This window comes from Schistocerca americana, unplaced genomic scaffold (assembly GCF_021461395.2).
Source record: "Schistocerca americana isolate TAMUIC-IGC-003095 unplaced genomic scaffold, iqSchAmer2.1 HiC_scaffold_15, whole genome shotgun sequence".
In the NCBI taxonomy this organism is placed as follows: domain Eukaryota; kingdom Metazoa; phylum Arthropoda; class Insecta; order Orthoptera; family Acrididae; genus Schistocerca; species Schistocerca americana.
In genome coordinates, this window is record NW_025725583.1 from 986,093 (window position 1) to 1,003,116 (window position 17,024).

Genomic DNA, 17,024 nt, shown 5'->3' on the forward strand with positions numbered 1-17,024 from the left:
AAAAACAGCGCTAATTTTGGTGTATAAGAACGCCAGTAGATGGCACACCAAACATTTGAAACAAAAGTAGGAAGTGGTACAAAGATACCCTGACTGGTAAAAAGTTGCCCTGATCGACTGTAACGATTTTTGTCTACAGTGCCTTACTGGTAATAACTTTCGAAACGAATGTTGATTCTTACTCTTTAATTTTTATTAATTAACTTGTCCATCCGTAGACAATAGCTATAGTATATATTTTGTCCAAATGTACATGCGAATTTTATGTAAATTCATAACATGGAAATGGAACAGATGTCAGTAGATACCAGTAATAGCTTCCAATATACACAGCGCCGGCTTTAGGGTGGGGCGACTCGGGCGGTCGCCCAGGGCGCCGGGGCCCAAGGGGCGCCACGTACTAAACGCATGTAAAAAAAAAATACAATTTACAATCACCCATTTCGCGAAACTAAAATATTATTCAGTCTCATTCAACATACGTCGCTAATCTCACGAATGCGCGATGAATTCGGGGTAGCAGAAGAGAAATCATGCTGAATGCAATCTTCGTATTGTATGCAACCATCTATGTTTGACGCGGGCTAGCACGGGCTCTACCAAAGCGCCTCTCTTATTTGTTTCAAGAACTGCAACAAGGAAGAGCCCATGCAGCCGCACCATCTCTCGTTTACAACAGAAACTACCGGTCGCTCCAAATAAAAGAAAATACAGACTGCGAAATATACATTACATTATGATTTAATTAATACGAATGTATTTATATCGAATATTTGTGATTTAATGACTCATGTACATTAATTAATAGATCATGCAATGCGTGCACTGCATTCACGGAGAATTCTCCCCTAACTTACTGAAATAATACAGCGCCACACAATGTTTGTTAGACTGCATATGTTGGCAGCGCTACGATTTGCACCCGCATGTCAGTAATTGTCAGTAAGAGTCGGAGGCAGCGGTCATGTTTTCGTGGCTGAATAATTGTGAGTGAAACGAGTGTCGTGACTGTGTCAACATTTTAATTTTCTGGTAGGTGCGAAAAACATTTTTATCTTTCAGTTCAGGTTTTTTTCTAGTTACGTCTACTGATAGGTGAATTTCTTTATTTGTTATAGATCGAATATTGTGGTCGCGAAATAGAGCAGTGTCCAAGCAATAATTTGTCAAATTATTAAATCATGCCAGAAGAGAAGCAAATGATTAAAAAAAAGCTTTCTGGTTCAGAAAATCGGAAAAGAAAAGCTGAAAAAGAAAAAGTTCTTGAAGAAACTAAAAAGCACATGAATATTTATAAGTACCTTAAAGGAAATTCTAAGGCAAATACTTCAGATATTGAATCAAAAGTCCATGTATCAGCAAATATTTCTTCAGACTGTGAACAATTATACACAAAAAATATACAATCACCTATTGAAGGGGATCAAATTGACCAGCGCAGTACATCTTTGCATGAATCCTCTGATATTTCTCCAAGTCAAAATCAACACATGACATCTGTGGTCGATGAAAGTATCAACGTTCTTGCAATAAAAGAATACAATGTTTCTGATGTAGGTACGTGGCCAAAAGTACTTAATGCTAGAGATATAGATCGCATTATAATATGTGGACCCTCACAAGTATGTCTAAATAACTTTCCAAAAGATGAAAATGGGCGTCATTTCTCTTCAACTCATTACACAAGAAAACTATCAAACGAAGAAACTATCAGACGACGGTGGCTAGTTTATTCTGTATCAAACGACAGTGTCTTTTGCTTTTGTTGTCGACTGTTTGATTTAAAGTCAACTACTAATTTGACTACCACTGTGGGTTTCAGAAATTGGAAACATTTAAGTGAAGCTCTGAAACTGCATAAAAATAGTCCTAACCACAAAAAAGCATTTACTCAATGGACTGAAGCTGAAATCAGGTTTAAAGCTGGATTAACTATTGACAAGGAAGAACAAAAGCTAATTTCTAAAGAAAGTTTACGATGGAGCAATGTGCTTCAAAGATTGATGCACATTACTTTGTATTTGGCTGAAAATAATATGGCATTCAGAGGGTCATCAGATAAATTATTTACCCCAAATAATGGAAAATTCTTAGGTCTTGTACAGTTATCGGCAAAGTTTGATCCAATCATGGAAGAGCACGTCAGACTGGCATTGAATGGTGATTTGGCTGACCATTATTGCGGCAAAAATATACAAAATGAATTAATAGAACTCATGGCATCACACGTTACGTCTACAATCGTATCCCGCATAAAGGGTTCAAAGTATTATGCAATCATAGCTGACTGTACTCCAGATATAAGCCACAAAGAACAACTTTCGATAACTTTAAGATGCGCCGACATAACAGAGGATGGCGTAAGTGTAAAAAAACATTTCATCTCATTTCTGCAAATGGATGATACAACCGGTGAAGGCCTCACAGAAAGCATTTTAAAAACATTGAGTGATCTTGACCTTAACATTAATGACTGCAGAGGACAGGGCTACGATAACGGCGCGAACATGAAGGGGAAAAATAAAGGCGTCCAGAACAGAATTAAGAAGTTAAATCCACTAGCTTTTTTTGTGCCATGTGGATGCCATAGTTATAATTTGGTATTGTGTGATGCGGCAAAATCATCAGTAAAATCCGTGACACTGTTCGGAATGTTACAAAAAATGTTTAATCTATTTGCTGGATCGGTAAATAGATGGAAAATTTTGACCAACCATTTGAAGATATACACCCTGAAAAATGTAAGTGACACACGCTGGGAAGCTCGAATTGATAGCGTCAAAGCGGTTCGTTATCAATTATGCGAAATGCATGACGCTTTGGTTTCCTTGGCCGATGCTACTGAACAAAGCGATGCTGCGGTGTCACACGAGGCGACAACACTGGGAGGACAATTAAAAGACTTCAGCTTCATTGTTTCTCTCGTGACATGGTATGATGTTCTGTTTCAAATTAACGTTGTGAGTAAAGCAAGTCAGTCACCCACAATCAACTTTGTCGAGTTTATGGGAATCCTTGACAAATGTTGCTCTTATTTGGAAACATATAGACAAACAGGTTTCGAACAAGCTATTGTAACAGCAACTGAACTAGCTTCGGATCTTGATACGCAGCCATTATTTAAACCACAAATGCGATTAAGACGTATTAAACGCAGGCCGGGTGAAGAGGCTGTTGATGATCAAATAACTGACCCAAAAAATAAGTTTAAAGTAGAGTTTTTCAATGCACTGTTGGACACCGTGCACATATCCATGAAAGAAAGATTTGAACAGATGCAAGAATTTTCTGCGATGTGGAGTTTCTTGTTTGACATTAAAAAAAATCTAAATAAAGAAGAACTAATACAATGCTGTTCTAAATTATAAGAAAAGTTAACTGTCAACATGAAGTCAGATATTGATGGAAATTTGTTGTGCGACGAAATTTTAGGCCTGCAACACTATCTCGAAGACAGCCAGGCAACGCCTATTGAAGCCTTAAACTTCATAAAAAAGCATAATCTTCAAGAGTTATATCCAAACATCTGGATAACGTTACGTATTTTGCTAACAATACCAGTGACTGTCGCAAGCGGCGAACGCAGTTTTTCCAAACTGAAGTTGATAAAAACGTACTTGCGGTCTACAATGTCTCAAACAAGACTAACCAGTTTGGCCTCACTGTCCATTGAAAATGAAGTTGCAGAAAACCTGGACTTTACTAATCTGATCAGAGACTTTGCCGACAGAAAAGCGAGAAAAGTAAAATTTTAGTCGTTTATAATTGTTTTTCATTAGGCGTAATATGTTTTGTGTTCAGATGACTGACAGAAAATATAGGTTTATGGCTTACAGTTATATTAAATTCAATAAAAATATGGTACCCAATTCAAAATTAGTGTTTTTTCGTTATACGTATTACCTCGTATATATAAAAATCAATTGTTGTGTGTTAGTCTCACCAAAACAAAGAAATGGCTTGACCAATTTGAATAATTTTTGTTTTGTTTTGTTCGCTTTGGTACAGGGGTGCTTCAGAAAAGAAAAGAAATATTTGGGATATACGAGCCTGTTTCAACCACATTTTACGCATCTTTTCTTTGTTTGGAACTCGCAAAAACAATTTTCTGGAGTTGTTGTGGATGTACAGTGCAGTACTACGCAATATTTTTAGACAGTTTCCCAAAACGTGAATGCCCAAACAATATATCACTGCTATACTGACTGTTACGGCAGCGACAGCAGCATGCTGGACTGACGTCACAGGCTACACAAGACTCACATGGAGCGTCTTCGCGGGCTTTCAGATTATTTGGATTTCATCTCCATTTAAAAAAATAAAATACTCAAATTTACGATGGAAAAAACCACGTTATGATCATAAGATGACGCCATTAACCACTTAAGACGATTTCTAGAAAACAGTCAAATACCGTGCTGCAAAGCACTGCCAGGTTCGCTATTTATACAATAAAGGGCGCCAACTGGACGACTCGCCCGGGGCACCTGGATGGCTAAGGCCGGCCCTGAATATACATATACCAGACCGGTACATGCTTCTGTTCTCGTAAATTCGTAGTCCATTGCATAAACCTGTTCTTTGTACTGGTAAGCAGCAAATGGTTTTTTAGATCATGAAAAAAGTTCTTAAGCTGCGGTTTAATTTTTTCTTCTAAAATTTCTCTGTTGTCTGTGTACTGTAATGCTAAATACCGCTAAGGCTCACATGATTCTGTTTGTGCGTTATTTTTGCTCGTTGCGAAGGAGTTGTTACAGTTGTTGTAGTCGACATTTGTCTGATAACTCTGATATTATGTTGTGGTAATTAAAACGCATTTGTTTATATTTGGTGAGTGTAAGGCAGTACTTTTACCTTTCTGAATGGATGCATGCAGATTATCCACGGAGGTCTATGCTTTGTTATGATATGCGGATAACCCTCTTTTGTAATGGAAAAACAGGTTTTAAACGGCAAGTGGTGGAGCCCCAAACTGTTAATCCATGCTGGTACATTCCAAGAGGCTGTAAATAGCAAAAGTGTGCTATTCTAACACCTTCTGTACTGCAGATGTTTGAGATTCCAGTAGTTCTTAGAGCAAAAACGGCTGCGCAACTTTCATTACATAGGTTTTAATACTTAAGTTTTCGCTAAGATATATATTCCAACAGTTTTGTGTATTCCAACAGTTTTGTATATCCAACTCTTTACAATATCGCACTTCTTTACCCAGCGCCTGGATTATATTTTCATTTTGGCGTTTTTTTCTAAATTTCATGTACGTGGTACTTTGTTTATTCAGCATTCATTTAATTTGAACATGTTAACAGTCAATCTGGACTGGATGTGCTGCTACAAGAGGACTTTGTAGGCCTAAGTACTTTTGTATAAATATTTCTTTGCAGTATTTTTGTCATACTGGTATCATCCATGAATAAAATGACTTTGAGCGAGTCTAGGTTGTTTATGCCATTTATATAAGTGAGAAACATTATGGGATGTCGAATGTTGCCTTGTGTTGTACAGCTATTTCGGTTTTCTGTCAATCTGATAATAAACTGAATTAAGTTACTTTGCTGGGTTGACTTGAACTCTACCTTCTGTGTTCCTTTTTCTAGTTATGATTCGAGCCACATTTCACATGTACATTTAAAACCAAGTGCTTCGAACATTTTTAACTGGGTCTTTAACAGTGGTGTATCAAATACCTTAGCGAGATCTAATTCGACACCACATTCACTCTTACCGTTTTCTAGCTTTCTCACTACTTGTTCAGGAGGGCACATTACTGTTCTTGCTGTGCGTTTACCTTCTTGAAAGCCAGTTTAATTACTGTTAACTCACTCATGGTCATTGTTGATTTGGTGCTTCATCAATCCCTCTAATCGTTCTGGAGAATGCCAAGAGGAATAATATGGGTCAGTACTTTCTACTTGTCATAGATTTTGAATGTTGGCTTCATTTATGAGAAGTTACCTTTTTGGAGAATATTTCTTTGCTGAACGATAAATAGACATTATGTGACAATGGCCTTACACTCTGTGAAACTATGAATGCCACGTGAACTACATTTCCTAACATTTTACGTTTCAAATTTCGTTTCAGTGGCATTGAATGACTTTTGATGATGGATATTGCAGTTTGATATTAAAATCTGCATTTAATATTTCAGATTTTGTATATTTTGCATTACAAAGGATGCTGTATAAGACACTTCTTTATTACTAGAATTTGTTATTATTTTAGGTTGACATATGTAAGGAAATATGATGTTGTTGCTTAAAGAGATTCAAGAACTTGTCTTTCAACCAACTTCCCATCGCATTTATATTGAAGACAATAACAGCTGCTCTATAAGTAAATAGAATATTCAGCAGTGTTTCAAACTCATTAATGAATATCTCTACACACCCATGAAAGTTGTATAAATTACCATGAGTGTGACTTTCTCTTATTGTTCGTAAAATTACGCAGCTGCTACGTCAGAGTGGTGTTCCACACTCAAGAATTCTGCTTCACACATTCAGTTGCATCCTTTACCTGATTTGGTAAGGATAGATAGCAATTTCTTGCATCTGTTCTACAATATAAACTTGCTAGTAGTATGAATGTCTGCTGAGACTTCACAATTCAAAATCCTTGTACTAGTGCACCAAACTACACATGCTGTCAATATGGGCATCATTCATTGGAACTTCCACCGTAAATGGTTTACTTATCACCACAAAATTTGTAAAAGACTAGAATGGGAACTGTTTATAGTTATATTTACGTTTTACAGCGTAATGTTCCATTCTTTGCCCTTGTGGGAGACCAAAAGTCCATGAAAAGCAAAGGACTTTGCAATTCGATGGATGTTGACTGAACCCCTATGTACAGTTGTGGCTGCTTTCGGTGTTTGAAGAGCAACATTATCTGATTTCGATGTAATATATCCTTCTTGTGGTGGTGTTTCATCTGCCTTGGATGGAATATCTTTTGCTGCAACTGTTGTTGGTGCTGCTGTATTTGTTGTCATCATGTCTGTTGACACACTTTCTGCTGGTACTGCCCTCATTCTTCATACTGCTGTTGTAACTGATGTAAATTCTGCTGTTATTTCCACTTCTGCTGCTATTAGTACTGTTGTAGATGTTTCGATATTGGTGCTGCTATCCTTTCTGGCGCTATGACTTTATTGGTATAGAAGCTGCCAACTCATTCATAGCAGGTGTTGATAATGTTTTTACACAGTTGGATCTATTGCTGTTTTTCTGGGTCATCTCTCATTAAAGATTTTGGATCTGCAGATAGTGAATGGTCTTTTTCATACTTATGTCGCTGGTCCATCTGGTAATAGAGGAGTATAATTGACTGCTTCGTCTTTTTACAGAAGATCAAAGATCATTCTGTTACGTACAGCTTAGGCAGATATTACTGATGGGACAAATTTGCTTGAGAGGTTGATCTTTCTTTCAGCAGCACCAGCAATAAAGATGGGACAAGGATGGTCATCAGCAGAATGGCCGCCACATCGTGGGTCAAGCGATACTTCTCCTGGACTATGGTCTAGATTTAGGTCAGTTGCAAGCAGGAATGGAGCTTTTATTGCATTTTTTTTGGTGAGTGATGGTTCTAATTCCAAATTTCTTTCCAGGAGAGGTGTATCAATCCTACGGTCCATATGCATCGATGTTTTCCACAGAATTCAGTTCATAGGTTGGAGTCTGTTCGACAGAGGAGGGCCAACGGCTATTACTTTCAAGGAAGCACAGCGTCAAATGCTGGAGAAAATTGAGAAAGAGTCAATGGCAGTTAATCCAGCCTCTGAGACAAGTAATCAAGATGATGTAGAGGGAAAGATTGAGGAACCATGACTGATGGATGGGGATTACAGTGCAACTACATTAGAATCACAGGTAATATTCTGTCTCTGTATTCAGCAGTTTGACTATATGAAGACATTACCTGATATTATGTGTTTTCTGGGTCCATAAGTTAGTGTTGTAACTTCTTTCATTACAATAAAAGTTGAAGAACTAGAAATAATGACCAGGAGGAGAGTGCTCGTATAACACATTGTCACAAATTTTATATAAGATATCATTTTATATATAGTGGGTATCAATGTGTATGAAGTTGTGCCGTACTAGAGAGCAAATTTTTGCGAACTACAGAAATGCTCTGCGTATGTCAGTGCTATGGAGAATGCATACCTATTGTTCTTCGTCTCCTGTTAATAAGTCCATCATTGGTTCTTTATTTTCTAGCCATGGCTGCTATCTTGTACTGATATGACCAAACTTCCAACACCTCTGGTGCTTGAAAGCTTTTTAATAAATATGTGATAGCCAATGAAAATTTTACAATGTGTGTCTGCAGTTTGACCTATTGCGCTCAAAATTTACACCTACTGCTTTTCCACACATTTCATATGTTTTTAATTTGTTGTAACACCTCAAACTGATTATTCCTGTAAGTAGGAAACTGACTATGTTTTACCCTTTTTACTTCTCTCTGCTCACTGCTGGTATTGTAAATGCAGGACTGGTTTGAGAACATTTTTCCACAAAAGCAACTTATGATTTGGCGTCCTCCAATTTCCCTTTTACACTTTCACCTGTGTCAGTTTTTGTAACTAATTGTAATACATCTTGTATAAAAATGTTACACATGGGCGCCTCTCTCTGCATGGCATCCCAAGTGGCAGCTTGTGTTGCTAGGGTCTAAAATCAGTTGTGTGTATAGACTGAACACAGGAGTCATTAACTGAGTCAGCTAGATGATAAGCTGCTCAAGAACATGAGTTAAGCACTATCTCACTTTTATCAATAGCTTTCTTTAGCTTAAACTGACGATAAAAATATTACATTATTTAGTACTCTTGATTAGCCATTTTCCAAGGAACTATTTTCTACATAAGCTATTTGTTCCTGTAAAATAACACAGAAAAATTTGTATCATTGTATAGCCACATACCTTGCAGAAACAAGAATTCTTATCAGGTACTTAATTCACACATATTTATTCTTTGATGATATTAACAATCACTGTAAAATTAAATGGACATTATAAGACATCTGACAAAAGAAATTTTCATGTAGATTTGGCCTCCATGTGTAGCATTCAAATTCTGGCTCTATCAACAGGTGTGGATACTAACAATATTATTCTCACAACCTAAATCCATAAATTTTGTTAATGAATGTACACAAAATAAAAATGTTTATGATTGAAAAGTCAATAGAAAAGTATCATCAGTACTTATCACCCCTTACTTCATAGCATACTGTAATAGTTTATGTAGGTTTGATGTCTGCACGTTCCTGTTTATGATATGATAAGTGTCAATAGAGATTTGAAATAGAAAGCCTATGTAGATGAATAGCCACCACACATAAGTGTGAAAGCTGCTACTTTCCTGTTAGTTATATCATCTTCATTTATATTTTAACATTTATGACAGGTTACAATTATTTGATTGTGCCTCATGATTGACAGTGTTGCAGTTTGTTTCTTGTTTCACAACAGGTTACTTAAGCACAGATAGACAAAATTACACACATTGTAGTCAGTTCTTAATTGACAAGAGAACTAAGTGCAACCAAACAAATATTTTGTGCTTGTATTTTTTATAATGCCTTATTCAAGAGAATAATGTGTGATGAGTAGGTTTTTCATTCTTGAAGTCATGAAAATCGGAGTTTGTTTAAATCTTGAAGTATTTTATCTTTCATCTTACAACTGCTTTTATCATTCATTGTGTGTTGTGTTAACACTATTTACTGTACTTTCTAATTTCTCTTTTTTAATTTCTTCTTTTTTATAGTCCAGTTTTTCTATTTTACCATTACAGTTTCCTCTACTGCCTTTGTATCTGCTATTGTGTCATCAGTTCTTATCCTTGTGCAAATTTCTGTCTTCTAGTTGATTGACTGATTGATTTTTATTTGGTCCCATTTGTTAACACTATGCATAGAGTCTTTACTTGTAGTATAGGACAGGTCAAGTAAACCTAATGTGTTAAAAATATTCAGTCTATATATTAAAATACAAAACATGAAGTTCACAAATATGATAGTAATGTTGTACTCATTTTTTTCTCAATTTGTACTTATGTCTGAAAGTTATTTATATACTCTATAACACAAATTTCTATAGAGAAGACATACAAAAACATATGATGCATACAATATATTCAGATGTACAAGATATACACACTGATATCCATATTCCTCATTAATTACACATAAACGTCTCTATTTAAGAAAATTATTTTTCCATTAAATAATTCTCAATGAATTAGTTTTTTTCTTTTTTTTTTATTCATGTTGGTTCTAACTGCCCTTTTAGCAATCCACGTGTACTTTTTGTATTATTTCTGCTAAAGTCACTGCAAACAGTAATTCCGTATTTTAAGTGTAATTCAACAAGAACACAATACACTTTACATAGAAGTTGTTTGCTGGTATAATGTATGAGTGTATTGTGACAAATATTACAGATCTTACTTTATGGCAGACTTCGTCTACATGTTGTCTCTACAGGAGCTTAATCTAAAGTTTAATTCTAATAAACTATATAGAGGTACATCTTCCACTCGTGTTTCATCTGATGAATATAGCCATGTGATCTTCCTTTTCTCTCTTCATGATCACCATGAAAATTGGCTTTGTAGGTTTATAATTACATCATTTTGTATAAGCCATTGCACTATGTTATCTGCTGAAATAATTGTACTTCTTTCGAATGTTCCCAGATATTTGTTCTTTCTCATTCATTTCAATATTTTTTGTTACAGGAAAGAGGAACTAAAGTGGCCTAAGTATATATTCTTTAGGCACGGCATGGCCCTGATTTCAGATCTGTATCCAGAATTTGTAATCTCATACTGCTTTCTATTTGTAACACATGATTTTATCCATTGCACTGCATGTCCACATACGTGATAGCTACCAAGATTTTCAATTATTGGTGTATAGGTGATTGTGTTGAAAGATTTAAGAATATCCAGAAATACAGAAAACGCTGAGTTTTTTGTCTGCTTCATCTAAAACCTATTCTGTTAGGCTAGAGATAGCTGTTTCTGCAGATTTACCTTTTTGGTAACCATGTTATAACACAATTAAAATACTACGTTTTTTTTAGGAAAGTAATCAATTTTTAAGCATAAGCATCTCTAGCATTTTTGAGAAATCAGATATTAGACCCACTGGTCTGCGAATAAGCAGGAGTGAAAGTGGTTCAGACATTTCCTCACTCATGTGCTTTATTAGAAAACTTGATTGTTCACTATCTCCTGAAGAATTCTTATATTTTAATTTTTAAATCATTTTTGTGAGATCTTGTGTGGTTATTGATTCCACAGACATTGACTAACGTGAGTACCTCAGTGTTCTAGGCTGCTTCAGTCCTTGATGATTTCTTTCGCACTTCAAATTTTGCACGGTATCTATGAAATTTCTGTTAGGTATATTAGCAATTTTTGTTCCATATTTAACTATAGTGTTCTCAGTTTTCATTGACTTAGTAATATTGTGTTATCTGAAATCTTTTTGCTGTAAATTTCACGATTTATTATGTCTCTTGGCGTTTTATGTTTTGAATTTGTTTTTTATATATTTCTTGAACTGGCCTTTGCTTCTCATATTAACTGTCTATACTTCTTTCGACACTGTTTAGATGGCTTCATGATCCCTGTTTGTCTGAAATGCTTTAGTCTGATCTACTATTTCTTTTCTGTTCTATTGACTATGGTGAGCCAGCTTTCTCTGGCAGGAATTTACTGAAGACTGAATGAAAATGGAGCGTTACTGTGTTAAGAAATAAATGATATATCTCCTCTGCACATTGTTCTTGCATTTTTTCGGGCCAACCTTCGTTCCTCAGTCATATTTTTAAAGTCTTCATGTTTTTTAGACTTATAATCCTGGCTTCTCTCATTTTTCTTCATTTCGATCTCGCACTTTTGAAGATGTAACAGAGAAGACTTGTTAATGATAACCACACAGTTCTTTTTAATACTATGCTAAAAAGGATGTGATGTGATAGAGAATAAACTGATGATGTACACAAGAAATATGAAATGATTTACACTGATAATAAATATTGCTATGGCATTCCCTTTAAAAAGAGTAAAATAAATGAAAGCTGAACACATGTCTAACACAAGGGATTAAAAAATTAGTGATCACTCTTACAAACCTAAGTAAACATGCCAAAATGAATGCAACAATAATGCGTACTACAGAAAATACAGAAGGGTTTGTAGGAAAGTTCTACAGGCAACAAAGAGGCTAAGTAGTAAGTTATGTATGAACAGGGCAAGCAGTACATAAAAATCAATTTACAATGTTATCAAGAGTAGCACAGGATAATGTAAAAGTAAAATCCATAACTTCATAATAAAACGTCAAGGTAATGTGATAGAAGATGCTCAACACATTGCCAATATATGCCTCTATGGCGAGTGTTCATCAGAGACAAGGGTATCGTGAGGAATGCCCCAGGGAAGTGTTATAGGACTGCTGTTGTTTTCTATATACATAAATGATTTGGTGGGCAGGGTGGGCAGCACTCTGGGGTTGTTTGCTGATGATGCCATGGTGTATGGTAAGGTGTCGAAGTTGAGTGACTGTAGGAAGATGCTAGATGACTTAGATAAAATTTCCAATTGATGTGATGAATGGCAGCTAGCCCTAAATCTGGAAAAATGTAAGTTAATGTGGATTAGTAGGAAGAATGAACCTGTAATCTACAGATACAGTATTACTAGTGTCCAGGTGGACACAGTCAAGTTGTTTAAACATCTGGGCATAACACTGCAAAGCAATATGAAGTGGAACGAGCATGTGAAACCTGCGGTAGGGAAGGCAAATGGTAGACTTCGGTTTATTGGAAAAATGTTCGGAAAGAGTCATTCGCCTGTAAAGGAGGCTTCATATAGGACGCTGGTGAGACCTGTTCTTGAGTACTGCTTCAGTGATTGGGATCTGTACAAGGTGAGATTGAAGGAACACATTGAAGTAATTCAGAGTTGGGCTGCTAGATTTGTTACCAGTAGGTTCAAACAAAATGTAAGCCTTACAAAGATATTTTGGGAATTCAAATGGGAGTCCCTGGAGGGAAGGTAGCGTTTATTTCAGGAAACACTATAAAGAAAATTTCAAGGATCACGAAGATAAGATATGAGAAATGAGGGCTCATACGAGACATATGGACAGCTGTTCTTCCCTCACTCTATTTGTGAGTGGAACAGGAGCAGAAATGGCTAGTAGTGGTACAAGGTACCCTCTGCCATGCACCTTATGGTGGCTTACAGAGTATCTATGTAGATTTAGATGTAGAATAGACATTATGTGAACATTGCACCATACCTAACAATAAAAGTACCAACTTTTGAAAAGAAGGTATTTCTGCTCGCAGAAACAGAACCTGAGGTGAGAATACCTAATGACCATTGAAAAATAAAATGTCTAGTGACATTGACAAAATTCAAGACAAGGTAATCAAACATAGTTACAACAGTATAGATTCTCAGCTAATTGGCATTATTTATACTTCTTTCAGCAGGATAGTCATTCCATGAAATCTAAAGTTACCAGTAATAAGGCCACCCTACAAAAAGGATATACAGCTCATATAGATAATTATAGATCAGTTTCACCACCAACAAGATTTTGTAAAGTAACTGAAAAATAATGTATGAAAGACTGGCTGACTTTGTGAATAAAAATAAAATATTGACTAATGCTCAAAATGGGTTAAAGAAGAACAAAGCAACAGAAACAGTAGTCTTTTAGTTCATGAACATGTTCCTAAATATGAGGGTTGGAACTTAAATTGTGGCAACTATTTATTCACAACCGATACAAAACAGTTACACGTTTGCAACTGTTATTGTCCTTCACTGAGGAGGACTTCTAGTTTTTTGTTGCCTAGATAGTGAATGTTTCACAGCAGTCCTTTAATTTTATTTTGCTTTGGATAACCCCTGAGCTGTCAAAATCAGCTGCAGTTAGTGACTGGTATATGACCATATACTATTTTTTTACCTTGTACAACTTCTCTTCTGGTGCCTGTGGGATAACAAAATCTTTTGCTAAGGATAGGGAACTGTTTGTAAGGCCTACTCTCAGCTAAGTCTTCGTTTCTTTCTTTTCTATTTGTTCAATATTTCTCAATGAAGTTGCTAATTGATGCTTTTTTTACATTTTAATATATTTTACATTCTTCTTGTGGTGATATATATATATATATATATATATATATATATATATATATATGATGTGACTTACCAAACGAAAGCGCTGGCAGGACGATAGACACACAAACAAACACAAATATACACACAAAATTTGAATTTTGTGTGTATGTTTGTGTGTGTTTGCTCATACGAGACATATGGACAGACACACAAACAAACACAAACATACACACAAAAAATTTGAATTTTGTGTGTATGTTTGTGTGTGTTTGCTCATACGAGACATATGGACAGCTGTTCTTCCCTCACTCTATTTGTGAGTGGAACAGGAGCAGAAATGGCTAGTAGTGGTACAAGGTACCCTCTGCCATGCACCTTATGGTGGCTTACAGAGTATCTATGTATGGAAACATTCCACGTGGGAAAAATATATCTAAAAACAAAGATGATCTGACTTACCAAACGAAAGTGCTGGCAGGACGATAGACACACAAACAAACACAAACATACACACAAAATTTGAATTTTGTGTGTATGTTTGTGTGTGTTTCTTTGTGTGTCTATCGTCCTGCCAGCACTTTCGTTTGGTAAGTCAGATCATCTTTGTTTTTAGATATATTTTTCCCACGTGGAATGTTTCCCTCTGTTATATGTGTGATGTTTTAGTTATTACATTTATTGCTTCACCAGTTTGTTCTGATGAAGCACACCAATATGGGAAATATATGCCAGAAGATGTAGTATAGTTTTACACTTGCATAAGTGTTAAATGAAATAAATGATACTGTATTTATGGAGACTTTTTCCACACTGATAGTTGTTACCTGCAATACCAAAAGCAATTTTCAGTTGTGTAATTAAAATTATATGTAATGTGTGTGAACAGATAATTAATGGCCTTAGCCTACTGGAGATCCAAAGTATGCAATCCTGCTAAGAAGAAAACATGTCCAGACTGTTTAGGAATTGTAAACTTGAAATAGGTTTATAATGTCTTACTTCTATATATCCACTTCATTTGAAATCATCTTATGCTGCTGCTAACAAATACTGTCACTAGATTAGTGTAATGATAATAATAATAATAATAATAAGATGCTTGAACAGGTCTCTACACATGGATCAGTTAAAACTTCCCTCAGTGTTCCGTCTGATGATGTTCAATAAATAAAGTATCACATTTTGATAACTTAATCCAGTAATGTTTCCCAAAGGGCAACAGGGAGAAGTGTACGTAAAATTTACTTGCCTATTTGTCTGCTTGTAATTATATGTATTACAGTGTAATTGATTATCCACTAGAACAAAATGGAGTGTAGCTCCTGCAGCTTAATGTAGCTGATAGCGTAACTTAGCTGGGGCCTCTGAATGAATAAGGTATGTTTGAAACTCACTAATAATATAGATCCATATTCAAATCTGCTTATTACTTAACAAATAACTGATAAGACTAGAAGGTGTAATACCAGTTGTATTGGACGGTTAGTTGTTGGTCGTATTTTCTAAACTTTCATAATATATGTTTAGTCATGTGTGGAAAGTCACTAATTGACTGCAAAAAATTTGAAAGTATGCTGTATAATTATTTAGAGGTATGAATATATCCAAAACACAATTTAATAGCCAGATTAATTTGATATTTTGCATGCTTTGCCAATTATAATGGTGAAATTACCTGTATTTTAAAGAACACATTTTTTAAAATTTTGAAACTAGTTATATCTTACGAAAACTAGAGCACAGTAACTACTGTATGTCAGATCTAGCACTGAAATTCTTCTCAGTATCTAACATGGTAGACTCTCAGTGAATTTGTGATAAATGAGAATTGATGGATACATGTTTATTACATGTCTCAGAAAGGGGGTGAATGCAAAGCAGTATCTATTAATCATTCTAATATTTGTAGTACAGTAATTTTATGGCTATTGTTCTCTAATACACATGTGTTCATTGTGTGTTTCAGTAATGATCTCCATGACCTTTCCACCTGAAGACTCAGTATTATCTATTAACTGGAACTGTGAAAGCATAAATGAATTGTCAAAGTAAAAGAAAAAAATATGTTTAAATGTTAGTCACATTATAAAATAATTATAAATAAATAAATCAATTTCCTAACTAAAAAATATAGGTATCTCTTGTCAGTAAATAAAAGCTTTGCTAACAAAATAATAGTTCCTTTCTCAAAAATTTTGTTTCTGGCAGATGTTTTTTAACATAAAGTACAGGGTGGTTATAATTAAACTTTTTCTGCTGAAGAGGGCCCTCATGAGAAACGGACAATTGTAGGATAGCAAAATTTTCTGGAAACATTTGTAAGGATATCCAGAAGATAAATAACAAATAAAAGAAATAAATTTCAATTTCCATATGAAAGGATAACATTTGTTAACTGTGTACAATGTTTACATTCTTGGTTACATTACATTCCTCAATGCATGATGACCATCTGCACCCACGACAGCCCAGAGCCACACTAGAGATAATGGTGGACTGTGGAATGTTCAGCTATTGTGACCCAGCTCATGCACTACTTGGAGGTTGCACAGTGCCTCCAGCATTCTCAGCCATGGTAATGGTAATTTCTTCAACGATTTGTTGCACAGTTGGCCATCAACCTCTCCCAGGAGCAAGTTGCAAATCGCCAGTTAATTCATACTTCTGAATCATGTTCTTCAACCCTGGTACAGAAAGAGAGCCTCTCTGTACTCCTTTAATGCAGTGATGCTCATGAAAGACATGAGCACTGTTGCTACTGTTTTGATAAAACAGTTTTATGAGCAAAGCTTTGCTCACCTTGTCCACACCCACAATGACCATCTTCAGCTGTAAGGCACACTGATGCTTCTTTTTCAAC